Genomic DNA, 12233 nt, shown 5'->3' with positions numbered 1-12233 from the left:
GAGAGAGAGAGAGAGAGAGAGAGAGAGAGAGAGAGAGAGAGAAATCTGAGGATTTGTGAGCACTTAATCAAGGCTCCCAGGAGCAGACAACAAAGGGTACATTTTTCATGTTTATTGATTTAAAAGGAATTTCACGATTGAAAAGATAGTGTTCTATTGCTGACCACTCACTTGACTGCTCTGGAATTTTGATGGTTGTCATGTGTACACATGAGCTATAAGGAGGTTAGCTTTGCTGATGCTGTACTTGGACAGGAGAGCGCTGTGGTCCTGGGGAAGCCTCATCTCTCAGTCCTTTATTCTTTTAGTTGATTTTCAACCCTTTGTTCCTCTGTGCGTCTTCAAAAGACTTAGTCCAACCAAAGGCTCTTAAATGAATCAGATTACCATTTCCCTACAAACAAAGAAACTGATATCAAGGAACTAGACCTGAGGACTAGAAAGATGGTCCAGGTCCGCTGGCTGTCTTCTAAGACAGTGTAATTCTCTCCTGGAAGGGTGTGGTCCCAGATGTGAGGATGTTCTTCCTGCACCATAGGCAAGCTTCTTTAATGTCAGTGGCCGGTGCCTATGATTGAGACAGGCGAATACCTCTTTCTGCCCCGACTAAGACTTGCTGCTCCTTGAATAAAACACTAAACACTGTGTGTCGGTGTGCCTTCATGAGGTTATGGGTACAATGTGTGTGCAGGTGCCCATGGGGGCCTGTAGAGAGCATCACATCCCCTGGAACTGGAATTATAGGTGGCTGTGAGCTGCCTGATGTGGGTGCTGGAAACCAAACCTGAGTCCTCTGCAAGAGCAGTAAGTGCTCTTAGTAGCCAAGCCAGCACCCCATCCCCAAGGCTAAACTGTTTTAACAGTTGAATATTGTTTGATGAAACTTTGTCATTTACTTGGAACTAAACCAGTTCCCAAGATCAGGCTTTCAATTGCTAAGTAAGATTAATTAGTGAAATTCAAGTCTGATATGAATATTTTTTGGTGACTTGAGAGAATGGATATTTTGCCTGGCTGATTAAATAAATTATTCTAAATCTAGCTGAAATGGTAACCATCAAGTGTAAAGGAGCTATTCTTCTTTATATGATTTCCCCCAATTAAATAATCAATATTTATTTAAAGTCTGTGCTCTGGGGTTAGAGAAATGGCTCAGCAGTTAAGGACACTGATTGCTTTCTCAGAGGACCTGGGTTGGGTTCCCAGCATCCACATGGTGACTCTCAACTATTCATAACTCCAGTTCCAGGAGATCCAACACATAGTACACTTACATACATGCAGGCAGAGCATTCCTATAAAGAAAATATTAAAGTTAAATTAGAATAAATAAAGTTTATGCTCTGTTAGGAGCTGAGTGGTGACTCTCAAAATTAATATGTTACAGTCCCAACTCTCACTGCTTCTGAATGTTGCCTTATTTTGATGTAAGGTTATGGCAGCTATAATTACTAATGGGAGATCATACTGGAGTAGCAAGAGCCCCTAATCAAATAGGATGAATGTCCTTATAAGAATGGGAGAGTGTTGGGTCTATAAGCACAGGGGGGAGGCCATATGTTGGATATAGACATATACTCCTGGAAAAGGCCTTATGTTAGATATACACATAGCCACAAGCTGAAGAACTACCAGATGGTAGACTTGGGACAGGTTCTTAACTTGCATAGCTCACTGGCACCTTGAATTTTCAGTTGCCTCTAGAACTGTGAGATCCTGTACCTTACGATTCATGGCACTGATTCATCACCTGTGTCTACCACTGCATTTCTGATTGAGTTCAGCTAGCATTGTGAATTTCCTCTCTATGCCAGAAGCTGATGTAGGGGTCATTGAGACAGTCTAGTGGGACAGATACGGGTTAGGAAGCTTGATGTCTGTGATGGTTAATACTGTCAGCTTGACAAGGTCTAGAGTCACGAAGCAGACAAACCTCTTGGCATACCTGTGGGGGAGTTTGCAGACTGGGTTAATGTGAACGACCCTGTCCCATGGCTCGGGGTTCCTAACTGAATAAAAAGGAGAGAGCAAGCTGTGCAGAACTGGCCTCTGCGTCCTGGTAATGGATGCAGGGTGACCAGTTGCCTTTGTTCCTCCTGCCGAGCCTTCTCAGCCATGATGGACTGAAAACCAAGCAGACCCTTCCTTCCTTAGGTTGCTTTTGTCAAATACTTTTGTCTCAGCAATGAGACACAGAGCTAATACAACGTCCCACTAAGTTCCTAGTCACCAACTTCAAATAAACCCATGAAACTGCCTGTCAGACCCACTAGTTTCCTAACTAACTTTCTCATTTATGTTACACAATGAGTCTTCCCTGTGTGTATGTATGTGTGCATACTTGGGTGTGCATGTGCTTGTGGAGGCCAGAGGTCAGCCTCTACATGTTTTTCTTTAGAGCTGTCCACTTTGTTTTTGAGATATGGTCATTCACACTGGAGTGGTGTTCACCGAAAGGCTAGGCTGAGTTTCCAGTGAGGCAGCCATTCAATGACTCCAATTGAGACCTTTATGACATGCAGTCACTCAGAGCTGAGGCTTTCCAGTTTAGCTATAACTAAAGCTCAGGTGTGTTACTTTTAACTGGTTTTGTAAGCCATTGGCAAAAGGGAGCCGCCTTGATTCTGGTAATCACCTGAAGAGATGCAGCAGGGGCCACTTACAGAGCAAAATGAAGTGTCTTCGAAAAAGGTTTCTTCCTCAGTTTCCAGGTGGAACCAGTTGGAACTCCTTTACTCTAATTTTTGTCGATGATGGTGCTGATAGGTTGCCATGGTTACATGAACCTACTGGGAAGCAGAGTAGATTTTCACTGCAGTGAATGTGAACAAGTTAGTGTAACCATGGGTCCTGATCTTCAGAGCAAACCCTTTCCTTCCATTTAGTCTGCTCTGCCGTTCTTAGGGAAGACACCATGACCAACTGGGGACGGGGGAGGGGAGACCAGTGAAGTTATTGCCAGACATGTACTTCTAGCAACACTTGCTCATAAACTACTGCACCAAGATAATAATGAAAAACAGCTCACTGAATAGCTGGTATTCCATTCAATCTTTAAAAAAATTATTTTTATTTTATGCATATGCGGGTATTGCCTGCATATGTGTAAGTGCACCTGTGTGGTGCAATGCCTTTGGATGTCAGAAGAGGGTGTTGGATCCCTTGGAGCTGGAAATATGGACGACAGTTGTTAGCCACCTTGTGGATTCTGGGACTTGAACCTAGGTCCTCTGCAAGAGCTGTCAGTGCTCTTAACTGCTGAGCCATCTCTCCAGCCCCCTTTGATTCAGTCTTATTATCCAGATTCCAATATGTGATGCATTTGAACTGCCAGGCAATAAAGTGAAAATTAAGCCTCTTATTACCACAGTGACATTTCTGTTTCAGTCAATAGAAGTTCTGTGGTTGCCAAGAGAGACTTTTTAGTAAATGAATTTTCTCTGGAGCCATTTATAGCCAGGAGGGAAAACAGTTGAAGCTGGTGGTCTTTGGAGTCTACAGGATTTGGGTTCAAGTCTGCCTCTGTGTTCACTAATCTGCATCATGGGGTAAAAACCACTCATGTCCTCTGTGCCACAGTTGATTTGTGGTTACAGTTAGGATATAAATACCTTTTTTTCAGGATCTGTTATATAAATGGCCTGAGAAATAGCAATGTGTGGTAGTTATTCATATTCATTTTTCAAGTTTTTCTAAAACTTTTTAGCTTAAACATAAATTTAAGAAGATCTCACAGTTCTTATTGCTGAGTTTACACAATGTTTCTTGAAAGGCTCAGGTGTCTCAGGTATGGGAGTCCTGTAGTAAGTTCATTCTATTTAGATGAAAAGACTTTTTGGCTTTGAACAGTTTTCTCATCAAAGACCTCCCTTTCAGAATGAGAATCATAAATAAACCCCTTTGCACTTCTCAGTTTGAAACACTTGGGACTTAGTGCAGTTATGCTGACATGAGGGAGCTTTTTCCTACATACTGAAATGTAACAGCTAGTTAAAGGGGGGGAAGACAGTACCACTACTCGGACCAAGACTGAGAAATATTTTATAGCTGATAAAATTTAAAGGGAATTCGTGTTCTTAAGTTAGACTTGGAATCAGTCCTAAGGGATGAGGCTGCAAATGTCAAGTCTTCTTTCCTGCCTCCACCTCCACCTCTGCTCTGAAGAGGATTTGAAATTTGGGGGGACTTTAATACAAAACTCTCAACCCATTCTCCTTTTGTTAGATGCTTGTTTAATGACTTACCCCCTAAAAATAGTCTATGATATCCTGCATGATGTGACAACACAGATAGGGCCCTAATCATATCTCACTCTCTGTGAGTGATGTCTAACTTCTTCAAATAAACCATCACCCTTGACAAAGACTGTTCTGAGAGCAAGAGCTATGGGAGATGCATGCAGGCTGGACGAGGGAGCCACAGAGAAACAGGTTAGTGGGTCTTCCCTAGCAGCGTCTGAGAAGTAGAAAGAGGTAGAGCTAGAGGTCAGGGTGGTAGACGGAAACTGAGGCAGAGATGGAGACAAACTGGCCTGTAGATAGACACTGTCTTTGGCAAGTAGGTGTTTCCTAGCCAAATGATGTACATGATAATCTTTTGTACTTTTTCATGATCTAGAATGGTGGCTCTCAGGCAATGGGATGGAGATGCATGTTTGTCCCCCAGGGGACATCTGATAATATCTCAACATTTTTGGTCCTCACACCTAAGGAAGCATGGATGGCACGAAGACCTAGGATGTTGCTAGGAGGAATGTTCTGGCTGCAGATGTCTACAGTGCCAAGGCTGAGAAATCCTGGTTACTGGAAAGGAAAAGACCTACAGGCTGTGCCCTGACTTTGTCTCTGACCCCTGAACACAGAAAACCACCTTCTGATGGTTTAATTGACAGTTTAGGGAACTTAATTCAAGGAAGGAATGTTCTAGCTAGTGACTGATGGGCTATATCATTATTTAGAAACAAACTAGCAACCTCTGGTTTTCAGCAACCTAGAGTCTGTTCTGTTTGGGGTTTCTGGAAAGAAAATGTAGTATGAATAAATAATAATATTTAGAATTTTTATGTTTTATAGCACAGAAAGACCATATCCTAGCAGTCAAGGGTGTGTCCTATTTACTTTCTATTGCTGTGATAAAAACACTGACCACAACCAACTTGGAGAGGATTTATTTGGCTTACAGCTCATAGTCCATCATCAAGGTAAACCAAGGCAGGAACTCAGGGCAGGAACCTGGAGCACAGACCATGGAGGTGCATTGCTAACTGGTTTGCTCCCCTGGCCTGATCTCAGCCTGCTTTCTTATATAACACAGGTCAACTTGCCCAGGGGTGGTACCATCCACAGTGGGCTGGACCCTCCCTCATCAATCAACAGTCAAGAAAATGCCCTCTAGACATGGCCACAGGCCAATCCAATGGAGAAAATGACTCAGTTGAGGGTCCCTCCACCCAGGTGTGTCAAGTTGACAAATGAAGCTATTCAGCACAGGGTGGGAAGAGTCACACATCCTCTCCCATTCTCTCTGACCTCTGAGCTATATCGAATTTTCTAGTTCCTGGTGGGTGGGCGTTCTGTGGTTCTGCATCCAACCAGTGAAATGTGGGTGGAGGTAGTGCATTCCTGGTCCACTTGACCTGTTAAAAGTGCAGGTCATCTGGTATTCTTTCTCTTCCCTGACATCCAAATAAGGAGGGCTCCAGTGACCTCAAAGAGGATGGTGCCCGAGGTCGAGATGAGCCCTGACTGACTCATTTTCTGCTGGAGGAAGCTTAGCTCTCCATGTCACATGGAAGACAAACAGCAAAAATTGTACATTGTGTTAAGCCACTAAAATGTGGAGGTAATAGCTGAAGAAGTCAGCTCACTCCGACTAATAAAACAAAGAAATAGAGAAGTGTAGACATGAAGGGTGTGGCATGTGGCCCTTTAGGATTACATACAGGAATTCACTCAGCCACGTTACAAAGGTTACAAACAAACTTACACAACTGATACTTCTGAGCGTTCTCTATTTGTACATCCTTTCATTGGAATCAAGTTGAACTCTCAAAGTATACAGTGAAGCCCTTCATCAGTGGTGAACAGGATGCTTTTAGTGATTTCAGGTTCCTGTGCGCTGCTTGAAGATCCATGAATCCACATATTACCTTCTGAATGTCAAGTGCTGCATGCAAGTCTGAAATTCAGCTTAAAAAATGTGGACTACACAGGATTATTTTTTTTCTCAGACTATTCCCAGTTGGTTGTACATCTCAGGAGCCAAAGTGTGTTCCTTTCCAAGTCGTAATTTAAACTTGTTAAATTGCCTCCAGACCCATCTTTTCATGGAGCACAATGGGAAAACTCAGTGATTCAGCCTCGAATGCACGCCCCCCCCCCCAGCCTGCCTTCTTTGGGGCTGCACCATCATTATTTCATAGAAAATTTGGTCAGGAGTGTCTTTGTGTGAACGCTTTATTTTTTAATGTTTTTTTTGACACACGTACTGTTGCATCTGGCAGGTGGAGTTGACTGCTTTTGAGTGCTTCAAACTCGTGCTGTAGCCACAGTTTAAAGTCTTTGTGGGAAAGCCACGGGGAGAAGTTTGGCATTATGTACATGGAGAACGGACCTGGAAAACACATTAGAAGTGGATTATCTTCTGTTGCTCCTTGAATAGCACCAAGGAATGTCGATGCGGAGGCTCTTCAGAACCTAAGCAGGAGTTTCGTTGCTGAGGAACACTAATTCTAAATTTCACCCAATCTGCTCATTAATCTTCCATGGAGAAGGCTTGAAGTGTTCTGCTCATTGACTACATGAAAGCCAGCTCCCACAGGCATGCCATGCACGTGGGAAAATGTGTACGCAGTGTATGTACCTAGCAGGCATGGTGAACATGCACTGCTCCATGATAATGTTCCACATTAATGTGCACTTTGTTTTCTTCAATGTGAACCTCCAGTTTATGTTTATTGGGCTCAAAAGGAGAAAGGAAGAAGGCACTTTCTCCATCAGTAGAAGCTACAGTCTATGCATGGTAGTCTTGGTGGATTTTTTCATGTTCTGAAAGGCAGGGTCTACAACACACTTCAACCAAATTGAATTTAGGTTATCAGTTGCATTGATAATTAATTTAGGAAAACTTTAGTTTGTTGAGGACCAAATGTGACAGCAGCTCTGTCTTGGCTGCATGAATCAGAGTAGAATGTGTCCTACAGTACCCAGCATTCCCTGATGGCAGCAATTGAACAGTGCAGGTTCGTTTCTGACTCTTAACCACATACATTTAACAGGAGAGCAGGCTGAGGAAGGCGCTTACATACAGAACTGTAAAGAACATAGCAGTGCAGGTTCGTTTCTGACTCTTAACCACATACATTTAACAGGAGAGCAGTAATTCATGGCCTCCAGTAGGGGAAAGTGTGGAGCACCATGTGGGTTCCTCGGTGCATCACCAAGAAAGAGGCAAACAGCACTTTGTTTTGTCGGAGTAAGGGCTTATATTTTTTCCCATTTTTTTTGTGTGCGTGCATGCATGTATGTGTGTGTGTGTGTGCGCGTGCGTGCGCATGTGTGCACGTGCGTGCATGCGTGTGTGTGTGTGTGTGTGTGTGTGTGTGTCACAGTGCACATGTGGAGGTCAGAGAACAAATTTTAGGAGTCGATTTACTCCTTCTACCATGTGGGCTCCAGGTATCAAACTCAGGTCTTCAGGATTAACAGCAAGCTCCCTTACCTGCTGAGCCATCTTGTTGACCCTAGTGTAAGTTTAAAGCCAAAGCTAACATCAGAAAGTAGACCATGATGATCCTGAGTACCAGAAGGAGTGCCAGATGTTGATGAATAATAGTAATATCTATTACTATTCAACAAATATACAGATATAGACTGTACCTCTAAGCCAAGATAGGAAATTGGTCTCCAAGCAAAATAATGGAATTTAAACTTAGTTATTAACTATCATTGCATAATCTCTGAGCTGAGCATATCTAATTTAGCTAGTTTTATTTTGAATAAGATAAATAGCTCTGGCTAAAATTTGATTTTTTTCAAGTTTCTTTTCCTCTAGAACAACAGGTAAACTATCAGTAAGAAATAAGTCCACAGATATGAGAAACAATCACAGAATTTCATTTCTACAATCTCTTAAATAGTATAAAGGGTGGTATGAAGCAAGAGAAAAGACTTGACAAATGTAATTAGAATTAAAAGTGGCCTTTTCAAAACTAATTACAGTTCCTACCACTTCAATCCTTCCTTGCTTATTACTTGTTCCTAACATTAAGATGACCTAATCAGTACTTTGTTTTCCTTATTTTGTTCCTTGCTATAATCCCCTCTCCCCCCTTATCCAAAGTGAGTAAGATGTTAGTTGGCCAGGAGAACTTAAAAGAGAAGTTAAAAGAAACAATAAGAGCTCTCCCAGGCTGTGAAGAGTCCAGAGAGATGGCTAGGTTGTGATGACGGAAATAGACTGACTAATATCCGTCAAATGCAGGCAGCACTATGAACAAACTCCCAGGCTTAGCTTTTGAAACACCTCCTCAGGACGAAGAGAAAATAATAAAATCAACTCAGCATGCTACCTGAAGAGTAAACATTTCATCTTGGGTTGGTGTTGCCGGAGGTTTTAATTTATCAAGTACGTTCAGAGAATGTCTCTCATGCTACCTCAGAGTCATGCTGTGTTTTATTTAACATAAATCGGAACAGAGACAGGTAAAAGCTTGACCCCCTAGAGCAGCATGCCCCAAAGCAGATCATTCCCTGGTGCAGACCTACTGTATGCACTAGAATCTGGGAGAAAACATTTGCAAATCCTAAAGCCAATTTATCTCCCACAACATGTAAAGAAATAGTCTCAGCTCAATAAAGAGGATAAACGATCTGATTAAAAATGTGCAAACGACTCAATGAACGTGGCGGCAGGATCTTCTGTGGTCATCACTCCAGTAGAGTGTAGGCCTGGCAGTTGGCATTGATCTTGGCATCACTTACTCATGCATGGGTCTCTTACAGCATGGGAAAGTGGAAATCATTGCGAATGACCAGGGGAACTGAACCACACTGAGCTATGTTGCTTCTACTGACACAAAACGATTGATCAGTGATGCCACAAAGAATCAGGTTGCTGTGAACCTCACAAACACAGTGTTTGATGCCAAACATCTCATCGGGCACAGGTTTGATGATGCTGTTGTTCAGTCTGATGTGACGCACCGGCCCTCCATGGTGGTGAACAATGTAGGCAGGTCCAGGATCCAAGTGGGATGCAAAGGAGAGACCAAAAGCTTCTGTCCAGAAGAGCGGTCCTCTGTGGTTCTAAGAAAGATGCAGGACATTGCAGAAGTCTACCTTGGCAGGACTGTTACCAACACTGTGGTCAAGGGGCAATGCAACCAAAGATGTTGGAACCATCGCTGGCCTCCATGTACTTAGACTTATCGATGAACCAACTGCTGCTGCTGTTGCTCACGGCTTAGACAAGAAGGTTGGAGCAGAGAGAAATGTGCTGATTGTTTTATTTGGGAGGTGGCACTTCGATGTGTCAATCCTCACTATTGAGGATGGAGTTTTGAGGTCAAATCTGCAGCTGGAGGCGCCTACTTGGGTGGAGGAGACTTTGATAACTAGATGGTCAACCACTTCACTGTCAAGTTTAAGCGCAAGCACAAGAAGGACATCAGTGAAAGCAAGAGAGCTGTCCGCCGTCTCTGCACCGGTTGTGAGCCGGCTAAGCGCACCCTCTCCTCCAGCACCCAGGCCCGTATTGAGATTAATTCTCTCTACAAGGAAATCGACTTCTACACCTCTGTTACCCGGGCTCGATTTGAAGAGCTGAATGCTGACTGTTCCATGGCACTCTGGACCCTGTAGAAAAAGGCCTTCAAGACGCCAAACTAGATAAGTCATGGGTCCAATGTATTTTTCTGGCAGGTGGTTCCACCTGTATCCCCAGGATTCAGAAGCTTCTGCAAGACTTCTTCCACGGAAAAGAACTGAATAGGAGCATTAACCCCAATGAAGCTGTTGCTTATGGTGCAGCTGTCCAGGCCGCCAGTCTGTCTGGAGACAAGTCTGAAAATGTTCAATAGTCGCTGCTCGTGGATGTCTCTCCTCTTTCCCTTGGTATTGAAACAGCCGGTGGAGTCGTGACTGTGTCATTAAGCACAATACTACCATTCCTACCAAGCAGACAGACCATCACTACCCACTCTGACACCCAGCCTGGTGTGCTCATTCAGGTATATGAATGTGAGAGAGCCATGACCAAGGGTAACAACCTGCTTGGGAAGTTTGAACTCACAGGCATACCTCCTGTACCCTGAGGTGTTCCACAGATTGAAGTCACCTTCGATATTGATGCCATGGTATCCTCAATGTGTCTGCTGCAGATAAGAGTACAGGAAAAGAAAACAAGATGACATCACTTAACGACAAAGGCTGCTTGAGCACAGAGGACACTGAGCCATGGTCCAGGAAGCTGAGATGTACAAAGCTGAAGATGAGAAGCAGAGAGACAAAGTATCCTTCAAGAACTCACTGGAGTCCTATGCATTCAACATGAAAGTGACCCTCGAAGATGAGAAACTTCAAGGCAAGATCAGTGATGAGGATAAACAGAAGATCCTGGACAAGTGTAATGAACTCATCAGTTGTCTGGATAAGAATCAGACTGCTGAGAAGGAAGAATTTGAGCACCAGCGGAAAGAGCTGGAGAAAGTCTGCAACCCCAGCATCGCCAAGCTGTACCAGAGTGCTGGTGTCGTCTGTTCCCGCCCTGCCCCTCCCCGCGAGGAGGAATGCCTGGGGGCTTCCCTGGTAGTGGAGCACCTCCCTCTGGTGGTGCTTCTTCAGGGCCCACCAACGAAGAGGTTGATTAAAGTCAATCCAAGCAGAGATGTAGCACTATTGCACAATAAAATATTTTGAAGGACCCAAATTTAGCAAGTTCTGTGGCAGTTTTAAGGTTGGGCTGCTACAATGAATTAGTGGGTTATGTATGGACTTCTCTGTGTGCAGTTCCTTGGCTATCTTGTCATGTTCCCAAGTGACTTCATGGGGGGATTTTGTTCAGCTTAGGAAAACTTACATCATTCCTTAGACAACAAGGTGGCTGCCATCTGTGATGGCTTTAAATAAGGGACGGATGTCGTGAGGATAAGCATTGGAGCCATTTTTATCCACTGATTGGGAACTAACTTTTAAAATATTTAAACCCTCCAGGCATTGTCCCTGTAGAGAAGAACAGGGAACATGTCATAGAAAACACTTCATTGGCTTTTTATATTCTAAATACATGAGTTCAGACAAATTAATTCATTTATCTAAATGGTAGCTCTGCCCATTCCCACCCTGGATCTCAGTCTTCAGCCCAAGCTGACTGGAACCCACTATCTTCCTGCCTCCACCCCCTGAGTGCTGGGGCATAGTTTCTTGATTATAAAAGAGAAAATATAGTGTATTGTAGGTAATGAGAATTAAATGAGGTGGTAAAAGAACTTTGTTAACAGGAGGGATCCATGCAAATAAAATACTACAGCCAGAGCACACATTTTTAGGGTGATTTTGTTTCTTTAGAAACAGACTGCATAAACTCTCCCAGCTTCCTACCCACTTACATTCTTTAGTAGCTGAAGCCCTACAAATAATACTCTCTCAGAGTATGTGTGTGTACAGTTCAGGCAAAGAAAGCAAATTATGTGTATTATGCATTAGAACTTAGAAGGCATTTGAGAACTAGTCTGCTCCAGTTTGAATTATCTGGAACATATAGGTGTACTTTCACAACATTGACTGAAGATGTGTGTATTCAGAACTCTTGTTCCTGACATAGACCAGATTTCTTTGAATAATTTCACTGGTCAAGATCTTGAAGGATCCTTTGCTCATTTAAAAGGACAGCATCTCCTCAGTTAAGGGCATGCCTTTTAAAACAAAACAACACACACACACACACACACACAAAACAAACAGAAAAAAAACCCCACAATCGAGGTACTTTCTTTCTGGATATGTTACTTCACATTCTCTTATGTTTAGGACGTGAACTATATGAACATTATTTGAATGGCCTGTGCTGGATAGCTCTATTGGACTGGCCTGTGGCCATGTCTGAAGGGCATCTTCTTGATGAGTGATGTGGGCGGGCCCAGCCCACTGTGGGTGGTGCCACCCTTGGGCAGGTGGGCCTGTGTTGCATAAGAAAGCAGGCTGAGCAGGGGCCAGGGGAGCAAGCCTGTAAGCAGC

The 12233-nt window shown here is 43.4% G+C and overlaps 1 protein-coding gene and 1 pseudogene across 2 annotated transcripts in view; both read left to right on the top strand.

Moving 5' to 3' along the window:
- The window catches only part of Pid1 (phosphotyrosine interaction domain containing 1), a 283493-nt gene that overhangs the window by 168626 nt on the left and 102634 nt on the right, over window positions 1-12233 (top strand). The gene's annotated exons all lie outside the window — the stretch shown is intronic.
- On the top strand, window positions 4386-10919 carry LOC103743229 (annotated as a pseudogene). Its single transcript, XR_003851329.1, has 2 exons — window positions 4386-4430; window positions 8940-10919. The product of XR_003851329.1 is annotated as a heat shock cognate 71 kDa protein pseudogene (transcript).

Source organism: Nannospalax galili, unplaced genomic scaffold (genome assembly GCF_000622305.1).
Source record: "Nannospalax galili isolate Female #2095 unplaced genomic scaffold, S.galili_v1.0 scaffold220, whole genome shotgun sequence".
NCBI lineage: Eukaryota > Metazoa > Chordata > Mammalia > Rodentia > Spalacidae > Nannospalax > Nannospalax galili.
Note: the sequence above shows the minus strand (reverse complement) of the source record. Positions and strands in the feature narration are given on the sequence as shown.